The sequence below is a fragment of the Dendrobates tinctorius genome, unplaced genomic scaffold (genome assembly GCF_039654945.1).
Source record: "Dendrobates tinctorius isolate UK_male_01 unplaced genomic scaffold, ASM3965494v1 ptg000100l, whole genome shotgun sequence".
In the NCBI taxonomy this organism is placed as follows: Eukaryota; Metazoa; Chordata; class Amphibia; order Anura; family Dendrobatidae; genus Dendrobates; species Dendrobates tinctorius.
This window is the reverse complement of record NW_027361768.1, coordinates 2,330,692-2,352,213: the sequence shown is the minus strand read 5'-3', so window position 1 is coordinate 2,352,213 and position 21,522 is coordinate 2,330,692. Positions and strand designations below refer to the sequence as shown.

Sequence of the window (21,522 nt, the reverse complement as noted above, 5' to 3'; positions counted from 1 at the left end):
TGGAAACCCATGCGTGGTTCATTTTAATGAAGGTTAGATCATCCACATTTTGGGTTGACAGACGGGTCCTTTTTTCTGTCAGGATTGATCCAGCTGCACTGAAGACTCTTTCCGATAGCACACTTGCAGCTGGGCAAGCGAGCTCCTGTAAGGCATATTGTGCCAATTCAGGCCAGGTGTCCAGTTTAGCGGCCCAATAGTCAAAGGGGAATGACCTGTGTGGGAGAACATCGATATGGGAGGAAAAGTAGTTTGTAACCATAGTTGACAACTGCTGTCTCCTGTCACTTTCCATCGATGCAGTATTACCAGTTGTGTGAGCGGTATTTGAAAAATCAGTCCACAACATTGTCATGAAACCCCTGTCTCCAACGCCACTTCTGCTGTGTGCACCACGAACACCTCTGCCAAGCTGCCCCCGGCCCGTACGGCTCGTGTGAGAACCATCACCGCTGCTGTGTGCTGGGAATGCCTCAAGCAACCGATTTACCAGAGTTGCTTGTTTATTAGCCAATATTAGGTCAAGGTTCTCCTGTGGCATGATGTTTTGTAATTTGCCTTTATAGCGTGGATCCAGGATGCTGGCCAACCAGTAGTCGTCATCGTTCATCATTTTGGCAATGCGGGGGTCCCTTTTTAGGATCCGCAAGGCATAATCTGACATGTGGGCCAATGTTCCCGGTGTCAATGATGCACTGCGAGTGCTGGTTGGAGGAGCACTTTCTGGCAAATCCACATCCCTCCAGTCACGCACAAACCCTGTACCAGACCTTGCCACGCCAACATTTTCACTTGCCCCACGAGATGCATCCTCCTCCCCTAAGTAATCATCCCCATCATCATCCTCCTCCTCCTCCTCTTCTTCCTCCACCTCGTCCAGGAGAGGTCCCTGAGCAGACAATGGCTGAATGTCATCAAGGATTCCCTCCTCCTCTTCCTCCTCATCAACATTGGCTGCAGACGCCTGCTCCTTAAGGTGCGTCAAAGTTTGCATGAGCAGACGCATAAGTGGGATGCTCATGCTTAGGATGGCGTCGTCTGCGCTTACCAGCCGTGTGCATTCCTCAAAACACTGAAGGACTTTTCAAAGGTCTTTCAGCTTCGACCACTGCACACCTGTCAACTCCATGTCTGCTCTCAAAGTGCCTGGCCGTGTATCCTCCCACAAATGCATTATGGCCTGCCTCTGCTCGCACAGCCGCTTCACCATGTGCAGGGTGGAGTTCCACCTTGTTGCAATGTCGATAATGAGGCGGTGGTTGGGAAGGTGGAGCAATTGCTGCAGCTTCTGCATATGAACGGAGTGTACAGGCGACCGGCGGATGTGCGCGCACAGTCTTCGCACCTTCTGGAGCAGGGCTGTTAACTCCGGATAATTTTTGAGGAAGCACTGCACCACCAGGTTCAAGGTGTGAGCCAAACAAGGTATGTGGCTGAGTTTTGAAAGGGCTATGGCTGCCACAAAATTACGGCCGTTATCACTAACTACCTTGCCTGCCTCAAGATGTACACTGCCCAGCCATGACTCAGTTTGTCGCTTCAAGTACTCGGCCAGCACCTCGGCGGTGTGTCTGTCGCCCAAACACATCATCTGCAACACAGCCTGCTGACGCTTTCCACTAGCTGCTCGATAGGGGGACACATCGTGTGCAATAGTGGCAGCTGCAGATGGAGTGCTCGTACGACTGCGCTCTGTGGACGAGCTTTCGCTTCTGGAGGAGGAGGAGGAGGAGGGTCGAACGCCTACAGCCAACTGTTTCCTATACCGTGGGCTAGGCAGCACTGTCCCACCACCGCTGTCCCCTGTGGACCCTGCATCCACCACATTAACCCAGTGCGCAGTGATGGACACGTAACGGCCCTGGCCACGCCGACTGGACCATGCATCAGTTGTGAGGTGCACCTTTCCGCTCACTGACTGCTTGAGTGCATGGACAATGCGGTCTTTCACATGATGGTGGAGGGCTGGGATGGCTTTGCGAGAGAAGAAGTGGCGACTGGGTAGGTCATAGCGTGGTACTGCATAGGTCATGAGTTCGCGGAAAGCTGTGCTTTCCACCAACCGAAAGGGCATCATCTCAAACGAGATTAGTTTGGCAATGTGGGCGTTCAAACCCAGTGTACGCGGATGAGAGACTGAGTACTTTCTTGACCTACTCATAGTGTCTGGGAGGGTGAGCTGGACTTGAGAGCTGCATATGGTGGAAGTAGCGGTGGACAGGGCGGACTGAGAGAGGGTTGATGATGGTGATGGAGTTGGTGTTCTTTCTGATGGCCTAGAATCAGTCTTTCGTTGATATAACAGTGGGATTCCCTGACTGCTGTGGTCTTGCAACGACACCTCAAAATTTGCTGCTGTGCTAACCGGTGGGCTTACAGTGGGGGAAACAATGTAGCATTGCTGACTACCTTCGTTGTGATCAGTTGCACATGTGGCACTTGAGGTTTGGTGTTGTGTCCATGCTTGCAAGTGCATGCTGGTTAAATGTCTAAGCATGCAACTGGTATTCAAATTTTTCTGATTTTTCCCTCGGCTAAAGGTCTTTGCGCACTTCTTACAGATAACCTTGGCCTGATCATGAGGATTTTGTTCAAAAAGTGCCACACTGCACTCTTCCTACTTTGGCAGACATTTTGCGGCCTAGTATGCTGTGATCTTTTGACCCTCTGGACAAGCTGTCCAGCAACTCTTTTGATGTTTGGAACCTGTCTTTGGAGTGCTCCGGGCCTGCCAGATAACAGCTGTTGTGATGTCGATGTCTGCTGTGGATGCTCCTCATCTGAGCTATTGGAAGCAGCACCCTCTTCCCCCAATGGATGCCAATCTGGGTCAACAACTGGGTCATCCATCACCTCCTCTTCTATGTCATGTACACCTTCCTCTGTGTCACCGTGTATGGTGGTATAGTGTGCGGGAAGGGGCACCTGAGTCTCATCAGGGTCAGAATCTGGCTCTGTACACTGCGAGGACAATGTAGTGCTCTGAGTGAATGTACCAGCAGAATCATCCATCAGCGGCTGTGCATCAGTGCACTCCATGTCAGATTCATCTTGGCCTGGGTAATTCACCATTTCACTTGATAATCCAGGCATGGTATGTGAAAACAGCTCCATGGAGTAATCAGTAGTATGGCCTGCGTCATCCTTCAATCTTGGTTGGGGTGAAGGACACAAGGAAAGGTGTGGTTCATGAACATGAGCCTCCAATGACGACTCAGTGCTTTTACTTTTTACAACTGAAGAAGAGGAGGCGATAGAGCTGGAGGCTGAGTCAGCAATGTAAGACAAAACTTTTTCCTGATGCTCTGGCTTTAAAAGCGGTTTGCCAACTCCTAGAAAACTAAGCGTTCGAGGCCTTATGTAGCCAGACAATGACGCAGGGTCAGCACCTCCTGCATTCGGTCCTATTTTGCTCTTGCCACTACCATCAGATCCACCACCAACACCATCATTACCAGCTGCCAACCCCCGCCCAATTCCACGGCCTCTTCCACCAGCCTTCCTCATTTTTGGTAGAAATGTAGACAAAATCCAACAAACTATATAGTAATGTAAAACAAGGTACAAGGTGTCTATAGGACAGGGGAGATTTTGAATTTCTGCACACACTTTTGGACACTGGACACTTTTGGATTGTGTGAGGCCCACTGATATCTGAGCGCTATGTGACAGGCTCGATGGCACAGCTGTGACAAAAGTGACTAGAGGATAAGGGAGATTTTGAATTTCTGCACACACTTGTGGACAGTGGACACTTTTGGATTGTGTGAGGCCCACTGATATCTGAGCGCTATGTGACAGGCTCGATGGCACAGCTGTGACAAAAGTGACTAGAGGATAAGGGAGATTTTGAATTTCTGCACACACTTGTGGACAGTGGACACTTTTGGATTGTGTGAGGCCCACTGATATCTGAGCGCTATGTGACAGGCTCGATGGCACAGCTGTGACAAAAGTGACTAGAGGATAAGGGAGATTTTGAATCTCTGCACACACTTTTGGACACTGGACACTTTTGGATTGTGTGAGGCCCACTGATATCTGAGCGCTATGTGACAGGCTCGATGGCACAACTGTGACAAAAGTGACTAGAGGATAAGGGAGATTTTGAATTTCTGCACACACTTTTGGACAATGGACACTTTTGGATTGTGTGAGGCCCACTGATATCAGAGCGCTATGTGACAGGCTCGATGGCACAGCTGTGACAAAAGTGACTAGAGGATAAGGGAGATTTTGAATTTCTGCACACACTTGTGGACAGTGGACACTTTTGGATTGTGTGAGGCCCACTGCTATCTGAGCGCTATGTGACAGGCTCGATGGCACAGCTGTGACAAAAGTGACTAGAGGATAAGGGAGATTTTGAATTTCTGCACACACTTTTGGACACTGGACACTTTTGGATTGTGTGAGGCCCACTGATATCTGAGCGCTATGTGACAGGCTCGATGGCACAGCTGTGACAAAAGTGACTAGAGGATAAGGGAGATTTTGAATCTCTGCACACACTTTTGGACACTGGACACTTTTGGATTGTGTGAGGCCCAATGAATATCTGAGCGCTATGTGACAGGCTCGATGGCACAGCTATGACAAAAGTGACTAGAGGATAAGGGAGATTTTGAATTTCTGCACACACTTGTGGACACTGGACACTTTTGGATTGTGTGAGGCCCAATGAATATCTGAGCGCTATGTGACAGCCAGGCTCGATGGCACAGCTGTGACAAAAGTGACTAGAGGATAAGGGAGATTGGATTGCTTTTAAAAAAGCAGTTTGCGGAGCAGTGGGTAAACAGCAATGCAGGAATGTCAGGAAGCCTTAGAAGGCAGCCCAACAACCAACACCACTGATACACCACTATATAGCCTCCCCTTGCACTGCACACACAGTGACTTGTGTGTTGTGCAGGCCAAATCGCTAGCAGCAGAAGCAGTTTTTTTGTCTTCTTCCCTGCCTAACGCTCTCCCTACAGAATCAGCAGCAACCTCTCCCTATACTAAGATCGGCAGAAGTAAGATGGCGGTCGGCGTGCACGCCCTTTTATACCCCCTGTGACGCCCACCAAAGCAAGCCAATCACTTGCATGCCCTTCTGAAAGATGGTGGTGACCCGTGCCTATGTCATCACGTTGCCCACAGTGTCCGTGGATCCTGATTGGCTGAAAAAGAGCGCAAAACAAACTTTTGAAACGCGACTTTGGCGCGTAAGTCGCCGACCTCGTGGCCGACCTCATCCTAGGGTCAGGTTTCGTTTCATGAAACCCGACTTTGCCAAAAGTCGGCGACTTTTGAATTTTTTCGACCCGTTTCGCTCAACTCTACTCACCACACATCTAGATAAGTTCCTTAGGGGGTCTAGTTTCCAAAATGGTGTCATTTGTGGGGGGTTTACACTGTTTAGGTACATCAGGGGCTCTCCAAAAGCAACATGACACCCGCAGACCATTCCATCAAAGTCTGCATTCCAAAACGTCACTACTTCCCTTCCGAGCCCCGACGTGTGCCCATACAGTAGTTTTCTCCCACATATGGGGTATCAGCGTACTCAGGACAAATTGGACAACACATTTTGGGGTTCAATTTCTCCTGGTACCTTTGGGAAAATAAAAAAATTGGTGACTAAATGATCATGTTTGTAAAAAAAATACGATTTTTTTATTTTCACGCCCAAGCATTATAAACTTCTGTGAAGCACTGGGGGGTTCAAAGTTCTCACCACACATCTAGATAAGTTCCTTGGGGGGGTCTAGTTTCCAAAATGGTTGCATTTGTGGGGGTTTTCCACTGTTTTGGTACATCAGGGGTTTTCCTATCGCGACATGGTGTCCGATCTTAATTCCAGCCAAAAACGTCAAATGACGCTGCTTCCCTTTCGAGCTCTGCCATGCGCCCAAATAGTGGTTTACCCCCACATGTGGGGTATCAGTGTACTCAGGACAAATTGCACAATAACTTTTAGGGTCCTGTTACCCTTGGGAAAATAAAAATTGGGGGTGAAAAGATCATTTTTATGGAAAAAATATGATTTTTTAATTACACCACTGTACGTTATAAACGTCTGTGAAGCCCTTGTGGGTTCAAAGTTCTCACCACATATCTAGATAAGTTCCTTGAGAGGTCTAGTTTCCAAAATGTGGTCACTTGTGGGGGGTTTCCACTGTTTAGGTACATCAGGGGCTCTCCAAACAGGACATGGCGTCCGATCTGAATTCCAGCCAATTTTGCATTGAAAAACTCAAACGACGCTCCTTCCCTTCTGAGCTCTGCCATGCGCCGAAACAGTGGTTCCCCCCATATATCAGGTATCAGCATACTCAGGTCAAATTGCACAATAACTTTTGCAGTCCAATATCTCCTGTTACCCTTGGTAAAATAAAAAAAATTGAACCTGAATTATTTTTTTGTGAAAAAAAGTTAAATGTTCATTTTTTTTAAATATTCAAAAAAATTCCTGTGACGCACCTAAAGGGTTAATAAACTTCTTGAATGTGGTTTTGAGCACCTTAAGGGGTGAAGTTTTTAGAATGGTGTCACTTTTCAGTATTTTCTATCATATAGACCCCGCTAAGTGACTTCAAATGTGATGTGGTCCGTAAAAATAAAATGGTGTTGCAAAAATGAGAAATCGCTGGTCAATTTTTAACCCTTATAACTTCCTAACAAAAAAAAATTTTGGTTCCAAAATTGTGCTGATGTAAAGTAAACATGTGGGAAATGTTACTTATCAAGTTTTTTGTGTGCCGTATCTCTGTGATTTAAGGGCATAAAAATTCAAAGTTGGAAAATTGTGAAATTCTCAAAATTTTCGACAAATTTCCATTTTTTTCACAAATAAACGCTAGTTATTTGAATGAAATTTTACCACTAACATGAAGTACAATATGTCACGAGAAAACATTGTCAGAATCACCGGGATCCATGGAAGCGTTTCAGAGTTATTACCTCATAAAGGGACAATGGTCAGAATTGTAAAAATTGGCCCGGTCATGAACGTGCAAACCACCCTTGGGGCTTAAGGGGTTAAAAAAGCACTCTGCACAGTAGTGTGCCAACACCAATGCAGCTATCAGGGAGCCTTATAAGGCAGCCTAATAACCAACAGAGCTGCTGCACAAAAAAGTGTGAAAAAATGAAGGATTGGTAACTGTGCAGAAAAAAGGAATAAAAATATTTTTGCTTTTAAAAAAGCACTCTGCACAGCAGTGTGCAAACAGCAAAGCAGCTCTCAGGGAGCCTTATAAGGCAGCCTAATAACCAACAGAGCTGCTGCACGCAAATATATTCTCCCCTTTCACTGCACACTATACAGTTGAGTTTTACAGTGACATTCGCTATCAGCACAAGCAATTTTTTTTTCTTTTTCCCTGCCTAAACACTCTCCCTATTGAGAACGATCAGCAGCAACCTCTCCCTAAGCTACGATCGGCAGAAGTAAGATGGCGGTCGGCGGTCATGACCTTTTATAGGCATTGTGATGCCACACAAAGCCAGCCAATCACTTGCATGCCCTTCTCTAACATGGTGGGGGCCGCTGTCGACGTAATCGCGTTGCCCACAGTGTGCATCCTTCATGATTGGCTGAAAATAGGCGCTGGAAGGATTGTGGGAAACACGACTTTGGCGCTCAAGTCGGCGACCTCATGGCCGACCTCACGCTATAGTCGGGTTTCGATCGGCGAAACCCGACTTTAGCAAAAGTCGGCGGATTCTGAATTTGGCCTACCTGTTTCCCTCAACTCTACTTGTGAGGTGCACCTTTCCACTCACTGATTGTTTGAGTGCACGGACAATGCGGTCTTTCACATGCTGGTGAAGGGCAGGGATGGCTTGTCGAGAAAAGAAGTGCCGACTGGGTAGGTCATAGCGTGGGACAGCGTAGGCCATGAGCTCTCAGAAAGCTTCGCTTTCTACCAAACGGAAGGGCATCATCTCTAATGAGATAGGTTTGGCAATGTAGGCATTCAAAGCCAGTGTATGCGGATGAGAGGATGAGTACTTTCTTGTCCTACTCAGAGTGTCAGCTAGGGTGAGCTGGACTTGAGAGCTGCATATGGAGGAACTAGCGGTGTACCGGTTGGTGATGGTGATGGTGTTGGTGGTGATGGCCTAGATTCAGTGTTTTGCTGCAAAACCATTGTGATTTCCTGACTGCTTTGGCCTTGCGATGACACCTCAACATTTATTGCTGGTGGTGTGCTTACTGGTGGCGGTGGTCTTACAGTGGGGGAAGCGATGGAGCGTTGCTGGCTACCTTCAGTCGGAGCAGGTACACATGTGGTACCTGAGGTTTTGTAGTCCGTCCACGCTTGCAAGTGCATAGTGGTTAAATGCCTAAGCATGCAGCTGGTATTCAAATTTCTGAGATTTTTCCCTCGGCTAAAGGTCCTTCAGCACTTCATCAGGGTCAGATTCTGGCTCAGTAGACTGCGAGGGCAATGTAGTGCTGTGGGTCAATGTACCAGCAGAATCATCTAGCAGTGGCTGTGCATGAGTGCACTCCATGTCAGATTCATCTTGGACTGGGGAATTCAGGATTTGACTGGATAACCCAGGCATGGTATGTCAAAAGAGCTCCATGGAGTAATCTGAAGTGTGGCCTGCCGCATCCTTCACTTTTGGTGGGGGTGAAGGACACAAGGAAAGGTGTTTTTCCTGACCACAACCCTGCACTGATGACTCAGTGCTTGCAGGTTTTGAAAGTTCAGAAGAGGAGGCAATAGAGCTGGTGACTGTTTCGGCAAGGTAATCCAAATCCTGTTCCTGATGTTCTGGCTTTAAAAGCAGTTTTCCTACTCCCAGAAAAGGGAACCTTACAGGCCTTCTTGTGCCAGACGCAGGCTCAACACCTCCTGCCTTAGCTGCTATTGTGCTTTTGGCATAACCAGCACATGCAGCACCACCACCATCATCAGTACCAGCTGCCCCCTGCCCACATTCGTGGCCTCTTCCACCATACTTCCTTATGTTTGTGAAAATGTAACAAAAATACCAGCAGCTATATGGTACTGTATGAGGAGCGTACAACTGTATAAGGTGTAGGTAGAGTTGAGCGAAACGGGTCGGTCAAATTCAAAAGTCGCCGACTTTCACTAAAGTCGAGTTTCACCGATCGAAACCCAACCATAGCATGAGGTTGGCCATGAGGTCGCTGACTCGAGCGCCAAAGTCACGTTTCAAATAATGCTTCCAGCGCTTTTCCCCACCAATGATCAAGGTCGCACACTATGAGCAACGCGATGACATAGGGAGCGGCCACCACCATCTTAGAGAAGGGCATTGCAGTGATTGGCTGGTTTGTGTGGCGTCACAGTGGCTATAAAAGCCCTGAACGCCGACCGCCATCTTACCTCTGCCAATCTTAGCATAGGGAGAGGTTGCTGCTGCTCGTTCTCAATAGAGAGAGTGTTTAGGCAGGAAAAAAAAACTGAGTTTCTGCTGATAGCGATTTGCACTGTACAACACAACACTTAGTGTGCAGTGACAGGGGAGGATATTTTTGTGTGCAGAAGCTCTGGTGGTTATTAGGCTGCCTTATAAGGCTACCTGATAGCTGCACAACTGTGCGCACACTGCTGTGCAGACTGCTTTTTTCAAAGCAAAAAAACTTGTATTCCTTTTGTCTGCACAGTCAGTGAGCGTTCATTTTTTAACACACCGTATAGAGGTGTACGCTCCTCACACACTACCGCGTACCGGCTGGTATCACGGACAAATACATGCTATCTGTGTGTGACTCCTTAAAAAGATAGACGGAGATTTTCATTTTTCCATATATACACCATATAGAGCTGTCCTCTTATCAAACAGTATCGTATATCTGCTATTTGTATTGCGGTCAAATCTATACAGAGACAGCGTGTGTGTGAGACTCCGTAAATACATATACGGAAAATTCAATTTTTACATACAACGTATAGAGCTGTCCGCTTGTCAAACAGTATCCTATATCTGCTGTTTGATTATGGTCAAATCTATACAGAGACAGCGTGTGTGTGTGACTCTGTTAAAAAATAGACAGAGAATTAAAATTTTGTCCATACATACACCGAATAGAGCTGTACGCTCCTCACACACTACCATGTACTGGCTGGTATCACAGACAAATACATGCTGTGTGTGACTCCGTAAAAAGATAGATGGAGAATTTCATTTTCCCATACATACACCGTATAGAGCTGTCCGCTTGTCAAACAATATCGTATATCTGTTGTTTGATTATGGTGAAATCTATACAGAGACAGCGTGTGTGTGCGCCTCTGTTAAAAAATAGACGGAGAATTAAAATTTTCCATACATATACTGTATCGAGCTGTCCGCTTGTCAAACAGTATCCTATATCTGCTGTTTGATTACGGTCAAATCTATACAGAGACAGCATCTGTGTGTGACTGCGTAAAAAAAAGATGTAGATTTTCATTTTTCCATACCTACACCGTATAGAGCTGTATGCTCCTCACACACCTCCGTGTACCGGCTGGTATCACGGACAAATACATGCTATCTGTGTGTGACTCCTTAAAAGATAGACGGAGAATTTCATTTTCCCATACATACACCGTATAGAGCTGTCCGCTTGTCAAACAATATTGTTTATCTGCTGCTTGATTACAGTCAAATATATACACAGACAGCGTGTGTGTGTGACTCCATTAAAAAATAGATGGAGAATTAAAATTTTCCATACATACACCATATTGAGCTGTCCGCTTGTCAAACAGTATCCTTTATCTGCAGTTTGATTAGGGTCAAATCTATACAGAGACAGCATCTGTGTGTGACTACGTAAAAAAATAGATGTAGATTTTCATTTTTCCATACCTACACCGGATAGAGCTGTACGCTCCTCACACAGTACCGTGTAGCGGCTGGTATCACGGACAAATCAAGGCAATGAGAAAAAACTTTCTCCAGCTCCACGATGTAGTGAAAAATATTCTTTATTCACTCAGTAGAAATGAGGTTTAAAAGCCAGCATGAGTTACAAGGCATGCGATCGATCTACGCGTTTCGAGTGGCTAGGCACTCTTAATCATGATACGCAGCTTTATCCATGGGTAGATCTTATATACTCTATCCGGTCTACACACCGGTTAAATAATTAATTAAAACAAATATAAAACAAAGAGAAAAAACTAACGATCACAATTAAATATAACAATTTGATTCATTAAGATACAATATTATCGCCTTAAGTAGTATTTTATCTTTTTTTTATTTCTTAATTTTTATTCATTATTCTCTTGTTATTATCCATGAAAAAAATGAAGCAAACTTCTGAAATAGAAGAGAAACATAACAGATCTCAATGTTGCAACCATTCACAACAGTAAAATTCACATAGATACAATTTTTTCAAAATGCATGCGGTTTTCAATTACATGTCAAATTTTTATTTCTTTTTTGTGCAATGTTAATTTTAGCACAACAAACCATTTTTTAGTATGCACATGTATACAAAGAAAAAAAAAATTCAAGATTGGAAAGATTTTTTCAGGGACTATTTCAATTAGCGCACCAAATGTGCACACAGCCATAATATATTAGTTTAAAGAGGAGATAGAAAACTCCAAATTGCACTGTTCTAAAGAATTTTTTTCAGTGTATGTGATTTTTTATTTATATACACAGCCAAAAAAACATCTAATTCTTTTATTCCCCATCATACACCAATCATAAAAAATCCGTTCTGATACATTTATTGAAAAGTCGTTATCATAAACTTTCTCAAGACAGAAAGATGGAAAACTTCAATTTGCACAAAAAATTTTTTTTTCGTTATATTTAATTTTTAGTTTATATCTGCAACCCAAAAAAAGGGGGGGGGGAGCATTCGGTTATTATAGTTCCCCTTCATGCACTGAAAAAAACCGTTCTAATGCATATATAGAAAGATTAGCATAGACTTTCCCAAATAAATGAAATATTTCCTAAATAACTGATCAACACAAAATTATGTTCAATATTTTAGTTTTTATATTTTAAACATGCAGATTCGAAAAACGGCATGAAAATACAGTTCTATGCACAAAAAATACCCTATGAAAAACCTTGCAAAAAACTACCATATTCCCACATATTTTAATATATATTTAATCAGAACATGAGGATTCATTATAAATGTAATAAGATAGATATTTCAAAGAGGAAAGGGTTGATAAGTGCTAGTCTAATAAAAGAGCATGGTGTCTTTTCTTTTATTCAAGCCTCGTGGCATACTGGTGTTTAATTTGAATATCCACCACGCCTCCCTATTCCTCAGCACAGGTTCTAAGTCCCCACCTCTAATCCGATTGTGGACTTTCTCAATCCCATATACTTTTAATGAGTCCAGTTTTTTACTGAGTCTCAATAAAGTGTCGGGAGAGCTGCGATATGTTTCTATTCATATTAGCATTCTCTACATCGAGAATGTGCTCTCTAATCCTAGTTTTTAATGTGCGTTTTGTGCTACCCACATATTTAAGTCGGCATGAAGCACATTCCATGATATAAACTACATTTTTGGTGTTGCAGTTTATGAAATCTTTGATGTCAAATAGATTACTGTCATCAAAATCTCCAAATTTATCACACCTTTTGGTATAGGTACACATCTTGCACTGACTGGCACCACATTTAAAAAAACCTCTCATTTTCAACCAATTGCCCGTATGTTCTTGCCGAGTACAAAGAAAACTTGGTGATAAACTATTTTTTAAGGATGGTGCTTTTCTGGAAACTATCCTTAGTCCTTTTTTTATTATTTTTTCAATATCTGGATCTTCTTTTAAAATTGCCAGGTTATCCTCAACTATTTTTTTAATATTGGAAAACTGATTACTAAACTGTAACACCATTGTTATAGCATTAGCAGAATTTTTGGACAGTTTATGCGAGTCTTTAAAATGAGATTTTTTTGAAACTATCTTTTCAGCCCTGTCTAGATTCCATCGATCATAACCTCTCCTACCCAAACGTTGTCTAATGTCAGTAACTTCTTTTTTATAATCAGAGGGACAACTACAATTTCTCTTAGCACACGTCATTTCACCCACAGGAATACCCTTAATTGTGTGCTTGGGGTGATTACTTTTTGCATGGAGAATTGTGTTCCCAGCTGTCTCCTTGCGATATGTACGAGTAATAACGGATTTGTTAGGTATGCCAGTCAGATTTAAATCCAAAAATCAATAGTAGACTTTTCATGTCGTGTTAGAAATCTTAGATTCAGAGAGTTGCAATTGATATATGCATCAAACTTCTGTACTGTTATTATATCTGATTTCCAAATAATGACAATATCATCAATGTATCTACCGTAAAACTGTATACAATCAGTGTAAGGATTATCAAGATTGTAGCTATACATTTCTTCCCACCAACTCATAACGAGATTTGCTAGGGAAGGGGAATATTTAGCTCCCATGGATACGCCATTTACTTGTATATAGTAATTCTCATTGAATATAAATGAGAATGACTTCAGATTTTGTATTAGTCTAGCCTGATGAAGAGACCTGAGTAGTCTCGAAAGCTTGCAATGTATTACCATCTTTTCAGTTAGCCATTAAAAGGTATCAACTACTGAGGACTCTCAATCCTGAATATTTTTCCATTGAATATAAAATAATTGTTGGAAATCAACAAAAAAGTGACGTCCAAGATGAAATCTTGGAAGTCACACAAGAAATTACTATATTTTTGTAGATGAAATTTTAATGCGTTAATTGCTACTGTGTGTGGAATCGATGTGTAGAGAGAAACAACATCAGTAGTTATCCATGAGAATTTGGAATCCCAGATTAAACCATCCATTTAGTTTAATACTTCTGTACTGTCTCTAATAAAACCAGGGACCCTCTGAGCCAAGGGTTGTAGAAGCAAATCTAACCATTCCCCTAGTTTCTCACTCAAAGATCCTATCCCTGATAAAAATCGGTCTCATGGGTGGAGGAAAGCTTTTTTTATGGGTTTTTGGTAACGCATAAAGCGTTGGTGTAACTGGATTTAACACCTTTAGATAATCCCTCTCTCATAGTAATAAAACCCATACAAAAGCCTTCATCAATAATCTGAAAAATACGCTCTTTGATATTAAGAGAAGGATTCTCTAAAATACGTTTATAAATCATGGGGTCATTAAGCATATTTTCAACCCAGTTCACATAATCATCCCTATTCATAAGGACAATCGATCCACCCTTATCTGAATTCTTTATTATAATATTTTCATTTGCCTTCAGTTCTAACAATGCTTTTTTCAGGGACGACCTCAAGTTACTGCAGGCACAATTCACACCATGCGTTTTTTCAGATAATAGTCTAAGATCATTTTCAACAGCACTGTGAAACCTATCCATCACAGGTCTCCTTGCTTTAACCGGATAATAGTTTGGATTAGGAATACTCATGCTTTTTGCTGAAGAAGCAGCAATATCAACATTTGGCACGCTTTCGTTTTGTAAAGCCTGCAAATTGATAATAGACATTTGTTCTGGAAAGGAACAATTACTATAAGTATTTTCAAAATTCACATCATTTTCCACAATAATATCTGGGTTATCTTCAAAATGCAATTTCAAAGTAATATTCCTAATAAATCTATTAACATCACATATTGTGGAAAAAAGATTAAAATTACAACTAGGAACAAAAGAAAGTCCAAATGAAAGTAACTCACGTTGATCAGCAGTTAGATTCAATGATGAAAAATTAATAACATCAAAGTCACCTAACGTGGATTCCTCAGATGATATCTTTGCGTTATTCTTGATGTTCCTATGCTTCCTTCCCTTTCTCCTTTTTTTCTGGATCTGTTTCTCTTGTAATATGAGTTTTTTGACTGCCTTGTCACATCCATGTCAGAGTCTGATGTAGCTCCATACGAAGTTTCAGCATCAGATGAACTGAAAGTCACTTGTCGGGGAGTTTGATTAGCACTGGTGTGTCGTTTAGGTCTTCGTAGTATAGACCTGGGAGACTTGTTAGCATTTTCCCATCTCCCCCATTCGTACACCTGCTCTTTGGAATAATCAGATAAATTACGCTCCAGTTTACGTTTTTTAGTATCCATAATCTTTTCCTCAGTTTTATTAATCTTGATCGCAGTATTATGCAAAAATTCCTCATAAACTTCTTTCGATAATTTATCTTGCGCATTTGATTTCAAGATATCAATTTGTTTTTGTAAATCTTGCAAGAGAATTTCTTCATTTCTTATGATTAGGGAAATCAATTTCAAGGAGCAGTCCGATAATATATTATTCCATTCTTGTACAAATCCATCTGAGTACACTGTACTAGGGACTTTTTTAACTCTAAGTCCTCTTGGAATAATGTTTTTATCTCTATAATTTCTTAACGAACTCACATTCCACCATATCCGATTTTCCTTTAGCATAAGTGCTAACAAATCCTCTAGCTCCACATTCGAGCTTGTTGAAACATGTGCAGATTCAGCGGTAAACCCAGCAAACAGTTTGGCACCTTTATTCTGTCTAGCTTCATTTTCCATGGTCAAATAGCCAAATAAGAAAGTCTTTTATAATGCCAGCACTTACTTTAAAACCTCTTGTGAAATAGAGAAGGGAAGCCTCTGGGTGCACGGAGACACTTGAAGCAATAAATCAGGATACAAATCCAGCTCACCAGACATAGCATTCCAACATCGGAGCACGAGACCGCTGTGTCAAAGCGCACAATCCAAGGCAATGAGAAAAAACTTTGTCCAGCTCCACGATGTAGTGAAAAATATTCTTTATTCACTCAGTAGAAATGAGGTTTAACCCCTTCACCCCTAAGGGTGGTTTGCACGTTCATGACCGGGCCAATTTTTACAATTCTGACCACTGTACCTTTATGAGGTCATAACTCTCGAACGCTTCCATGGATCCCGGTGAATCTGACATTGTTTTCTCGTGACATATTGTACTTCATGATAGTGGTAAAATTTCATTCAAATAACTTGCGTTTATTTGTGAGAAAAACGGAAATTTGGCGAAAATTTTGAAAATTTCGCAATTTTCCAACTTTGAATTTTTATGCCCTTAAATCACAGAGATACGGCACACAAAAAACTTGATAACTAACATTTCCCACATGTTTACTTTACATCAGCACAATTTTGGAACCAAAATTTTTTTTTGTTAGGAAGTTATAAGGGTTAAAAGTTGACCAGCGATTTCTCATTTTTACACCATTTTATTTTTAGGACCACATCACATTTGAAGCCACTTTGAGGGGTCTATATGATAGAAAATACCCAAAAGTGACACCATTCTAAAAACTGCACCCCTTAAGGTGCTCAAAACCACATTCAAGAAGTTTATTAACCCTTTAGGTGCGTCACAGGAATTTTTTTGAATATTTAAAAAAAAATGAACATCTAACTTTTTTTCATAAAAAAAATATTTCAGGTTCAATTTTTTTTATTTTACCAAGGGTAACAGGAGAAATTGAACTGCAAAAGTTATTGTGCAATTTGTCCTGAGTACGCAGATACCTGATATATGGGGGGAACGACTGTTTCGGCGCATGGCAGAGCTCAGAATGGAAGGAGCGCCGTTTGACTTCTTCAATGCAAAATTGGCTGGAATTCAGATTGGACGCCATGTCACGTTTGGAGAGTCCCTGATGTACCTAAACAGTGGAAACCCCCTACAAGTGACCCCATTTTAGAAACTAGACCCCCCAAGGAACTTGATCTAGATATGTGGTGAGAACTTTGAACCCACAAGGGCTTTACAGAAGTTTATAATGTACAGCGGTACAATTAAAAAATCATATTTTTTCCACAAAAATGATCTTTTCACCCCAATTTTTATTTTCCCAAGGGTAGCAGGACCCTAAAAGTTATTGTGCAATTTGTCCTGAGTACGCTGATACCCAACATGTGGGGGTAAACCACTATTTGGGCGCATGGCAGAGCTCGGAAGGGAAGCAGCGCCATTTGACGTTTTTGGCTGGAATTGAGATCGGACACCATGTCGCGTTTGGAAAACCCCTGATGTACCAAAACAGTGGAAACCCCCCACAAATGACACCATTTTGGAAAATAGACCCCCTAAGGAACTTATCTAGATGTGTGGTGAGGACTTTGAACCCCCATGGGCTTCACAGAAGTTTATAACATAAAGCCATACAATTAAAAAATCATATTTTTTCAACAAAAATGATCTTTTCACCCTCAATTCTTATTTTTCCAAGGGTAACAGGACCCTAAAAGTTATTGTGCAATTTGTCCTGAGTACGCTGATACCCCACATGTGGGGGTAAACCACTATTTGGGCGCATGGCAGAGCTTGGAAGGGAAGCAGCGCCATTTGACGTTTTTGGCTGGAATTGAGATTGGACACCATGTCGCGTTTGGAAAACCCCTGATGTACCAAAACAGTGGAAACCCCCCACAAATGACACCATTTTGGAAACTAGACCCCCTAAGGAACTTATCTAGATGTGTGGTGAGAACTTTGAACCCCCATGGGCTTCACAGAAGTTTATAACATAAAGCCATACAATTAAAAAATCATATTTTTTCCACAAAAATGATCTTTTCACCCCCAATTCTTATTTTTCCAAGGGTAACAGGACCCTAAAAGTTATTGTGCAATTTGTCCTGAGTACGCTGATACCCCACATGTGGGGGTAAACCACTATTTGGGCGCATGGCAGAGCTCGGAAGGGAAGCAGCGCCATTTGACGTTTTTGGCTGGAATTGAGATCGGACACCATGTCGCGTTTGGAAAACTCCTGATGTACCAAAACAGTGGAACCCCCCCACAAATGACACCATTTTGGAAACTAGACCCCCTAAGGAACTTATCTAGATGTGTGGTTAGCACTTTGACCCCCCCCCGTGCGTCACAGAAGTTTACAACGCCCGGGCGTGAAAATAAAAAATTCGTATTTTTTCCACAAACATGATCTTTTAGTCACCATTTTTTTATTTTCCCAAGGGTACCAGGAGAAATTGGACACCAAAAGTTGTTGTCCAATTTGTCCTGAGTATGCTGATACCCCATATGTGGGAGAAAACTACTGTATGGGCACACGTCGGGGCTCGGAAGGGAAGTAGTGACGTTTTGGAATGCAGACTTTGATGGAATGGTCTGCGGGTGTCATGTTGCCTTTGTAGAGCCCCTAATGTACCTAAACAGTGGAAACCCCCCACAAATGACACCATTTTGTAAACTAGACCCCCCAAGGAACTTATCTAGATGTGTGGTGAGCACTTTGACCCCCCCAGTGCTTCACAGAAGTTTACAACGCCCGGGCGTGAAGATAAAAAAAATCGTATTTTTTCCACAAACATGATCTTTTAGTCACCATTTTTTTATTTTCCCAAGGGTACCAGGAGAAATTGGACCCCAAAAGTTGTTGTCCAATTTGTCCTGAGTACGCTGACACCCCATATGTGGGAGAAAACTACTGTATGGGCACACGTCGGGGCTCGGAAGGGAAGTAGTGACGTTTTGGAATGCAGACTTTGATGGAATGGTCTGCGGGTGTCATGTTGCCTTTGGAGAGCCCCTAATGTACCTAAACAGTGGAAACCCCCCACAAATGACACCATTTTGTAAACTAGACCCCCCAAGGAACTTATCTAGATGTGTGGTGAGCACTTTGACCCCCCCAGTGCTTCACAGAAGTTTACAACGCCCGGGCGTGAAAATAAAAAATTTGTATTTTTTCCACAAACATGATCTTTTAGTCACCATTTTTTTATTTTCCCAAGGGTACCAGGAGAAATTGGACCCCAAAAGTTGTTGTCCAATTTGTCCTGAGTACGCTGACACCCCATATGTGGGAGAAAACTACTGTATGGACACACGTCGGGGCTCGGAAGGGAAGCAGTGACGTTTTGGAATGCAGACTTTGATGGAATGGTCTGCGGGTGTCATGTGCGTTTGGAGAGCCCCTGATGTACCTAAACTATTGAAACTCCCCACAAGTGACCCCATTTTGGACACTAGACCCCCCACGGAACTTATCTAGATGTGTGGTGAGCACTTTGAACCCCCAAGTGCTTCACAGAAGTTTATAACACTCGGATGTGAAAATAAAAAAATCATTTTTTTCCACAAAAATGATATTTTTGCCCCCAATTTTTTATTTTCCTAAGGGTAACAGGAGAAATTGGACCCCAAAAATTGTTTTGCAATTTGTCCTGAGTAGGCTGCTACCCTACATGTGGGGGTAAAACACTGTTTGGGCGCATAGCAGAGCTTGGAAGGGAAGGAGCACCATTTGACTTTTTCAACTCAGAATTGGCTGGAATTGAGATCAGACGCCATGTTGCATTTGGAGAGCCCCTGATGTGCCCAAACAGTGGAAACCCCCAATTCTAACTCCAACCCGAACCCCAACACGCCCCTAACCCTAGCCCTAGCCCTAGCCCTAACCCTAGCCCTAACCCTAGCCCTAACCCTAGCCCTAACCCTAACCCTACCCCAACCCTACCCCAACACACCCCTAGCCCTAACCCTAGCCCTAACCCTAATGGAAAAATGGAAATAAATACATTTTTTTATTTTATTATTTTTCCCTAACTAAGGGGGTGATAACGGGGGGTTTGATTTACTATTTATGGCGGTTTTTATGTTTGGCGGCTGTCGCACGCTAAAAGACGCTTTTTATTGTAAAAATAGTTTTTGCATCACCACATATTGAGAGCTATAATTTTTCCTTATTTTGACCCACCGAGTCATGTGAGGTCTTATTTTTTGCGGGACAAGTTGACGTTTTTATTGGTACCATTTTCGGGCACGTGAAATTTTTTGATCGCTTTTTATTCCGATTTTTGGGACGCAGAATGAACAAAAACCAGCGTTTCATGAATTTCTTTTGGGGGGGTGCGTTTACACCGTTCCGCGTGCGGTAAAATTGATAAAGCGGTTTTATTCTTCGGGTCAGTACGGTTACAGCGATACCTCATTTAGGTCGTTTTTTTATGTTTTTGTCGGTTTTATGCAATGAAAACTATTTTATATAAAAAATAATTATTTTTGCATCGCTTTATTCTGCGAGTTATAACTTTTTTATTTTTTCGCTGATGATGCTGTGTGGCGGCTTGTTTTTTGCGGGACAAGATGACGTTTTCAGCGGTACCATGGATATTTATATGCGTCTTTTTGATCGCGCGTTATTGCACTTTTTGTTTGGCGGTATGATAATAAATCATTATTTTTTGCTTCGTTTTTTATTTTTATTTTTTAAGGGGTTCGCTAAAGGGGTTAACTAATGGGACAGGTTTATAGGGCAGGTCGTAACGGACGCGGCGATACCTAATATGTGTACTTTTATTGTTTTTTTTTTTTATTATTTTCAAAAAATGAATTTATTGGGGAATATTTTTTTTTTTTTTTTACTAATTTATTTGGCGATTTTTTTAAATTTATTTTTACACTTTTTTTAATTTTTTTTTTACTTTATTACATAGTCCCAGGTGGGACATCACTGTCCTGTGACAGATCGCTGATCTGTCACATCACAGATCACTGTGACAGATCAGCAATCTGTCACAGGCAGTGCACAAGGCTTCCTCATGCCTGCGCTTTGCAGGCACTGAGGAAGCCAGCTTCCCCAGGCCCCCGAAGGCCCCCGTCGCCATCTTGGATTCGGGGGCCTGGAGGAAAGGAGCCCCCCGCAGCAGCGCTGCACATTGCGCTGCCGTGGGGGGCTCAGGGAAGCACGGAGGGAGCCCCCTCCCTGCCGATGCTTCCCTTTAACCCCCGGTACACCGCGATCATGTTTGATCGCGGTGTGCAAGGGGTTTAACGTGTCGGGGGCGGTCCGTGACCGCCCCTGACACGTAGTGCCGGGTGTCAGCTGTGATAATCAGCTGACACCCGGCCGCGATCAGCGGCGCTCACCACGTGGGCGCCGCTGATCGCGGTAGACGTACTATCCCGTCCCCGGTCATACGGGCCCGGGTACCGTGGACGGGATAGTACGTCTCATGTCAGGAAGGGGTTAAAAGCCAGCATGAGTATCAGAACGGATTTTTTATGATTGGTGTATGATGGGGAATAAAAGAAATAGATGTTTTTTTGACTGTGTATATAAATAAAAAATCACATACACTGAAAAAAATTCTTTAGAACAGTGCAAATTGGAGTTTTCTATCTCCTCTTTAAACGAATATATTATGACTGTGTGCACATTTGGTGCGCTAATTGAAATAGTCCCTGAAAAAATCTTTCCAATCTTGAATTTTTTTTTTCTTTGTATACATGTGCATACTAAAAAATGGTTTGTTGTGCTAAAATTAACATTGCACAAAAAAGAAATAAAAATTTGACATGTAATTGAAAACCGCATGCATTTTGAAAAAATTGTATCTATGTGAATTTTACTGTTGTGAATGGTTGCAACATTGAGATCTGTTATGTTTCTCTTCTATTTCAGAAGTTTGCTTCATTTTTTTCATGAATAATAACAAGAGAATAATGAATAAAAATTAAGAAATAAAAAAAGATAAAATACTACTGAAGGCGATAATATTGTATCTTAATGAATCAAATTGTTATATTTAATTGT

General features: G+C 42.4%; 1 protein-coding gene across 6 annotated transcripts in view; it reads right to left on the bottom strand.

Moving 5' to 3' along the window:
* CTNND2 (catenin delta 2) overlaps positions 1-21,522 on the bottom strand; it is a 3,465,616-nt gene that overhangs the window by 1,966,897 nt on the left and 1,477,197 nt on the right. The window lies entirely within an intron of this gene.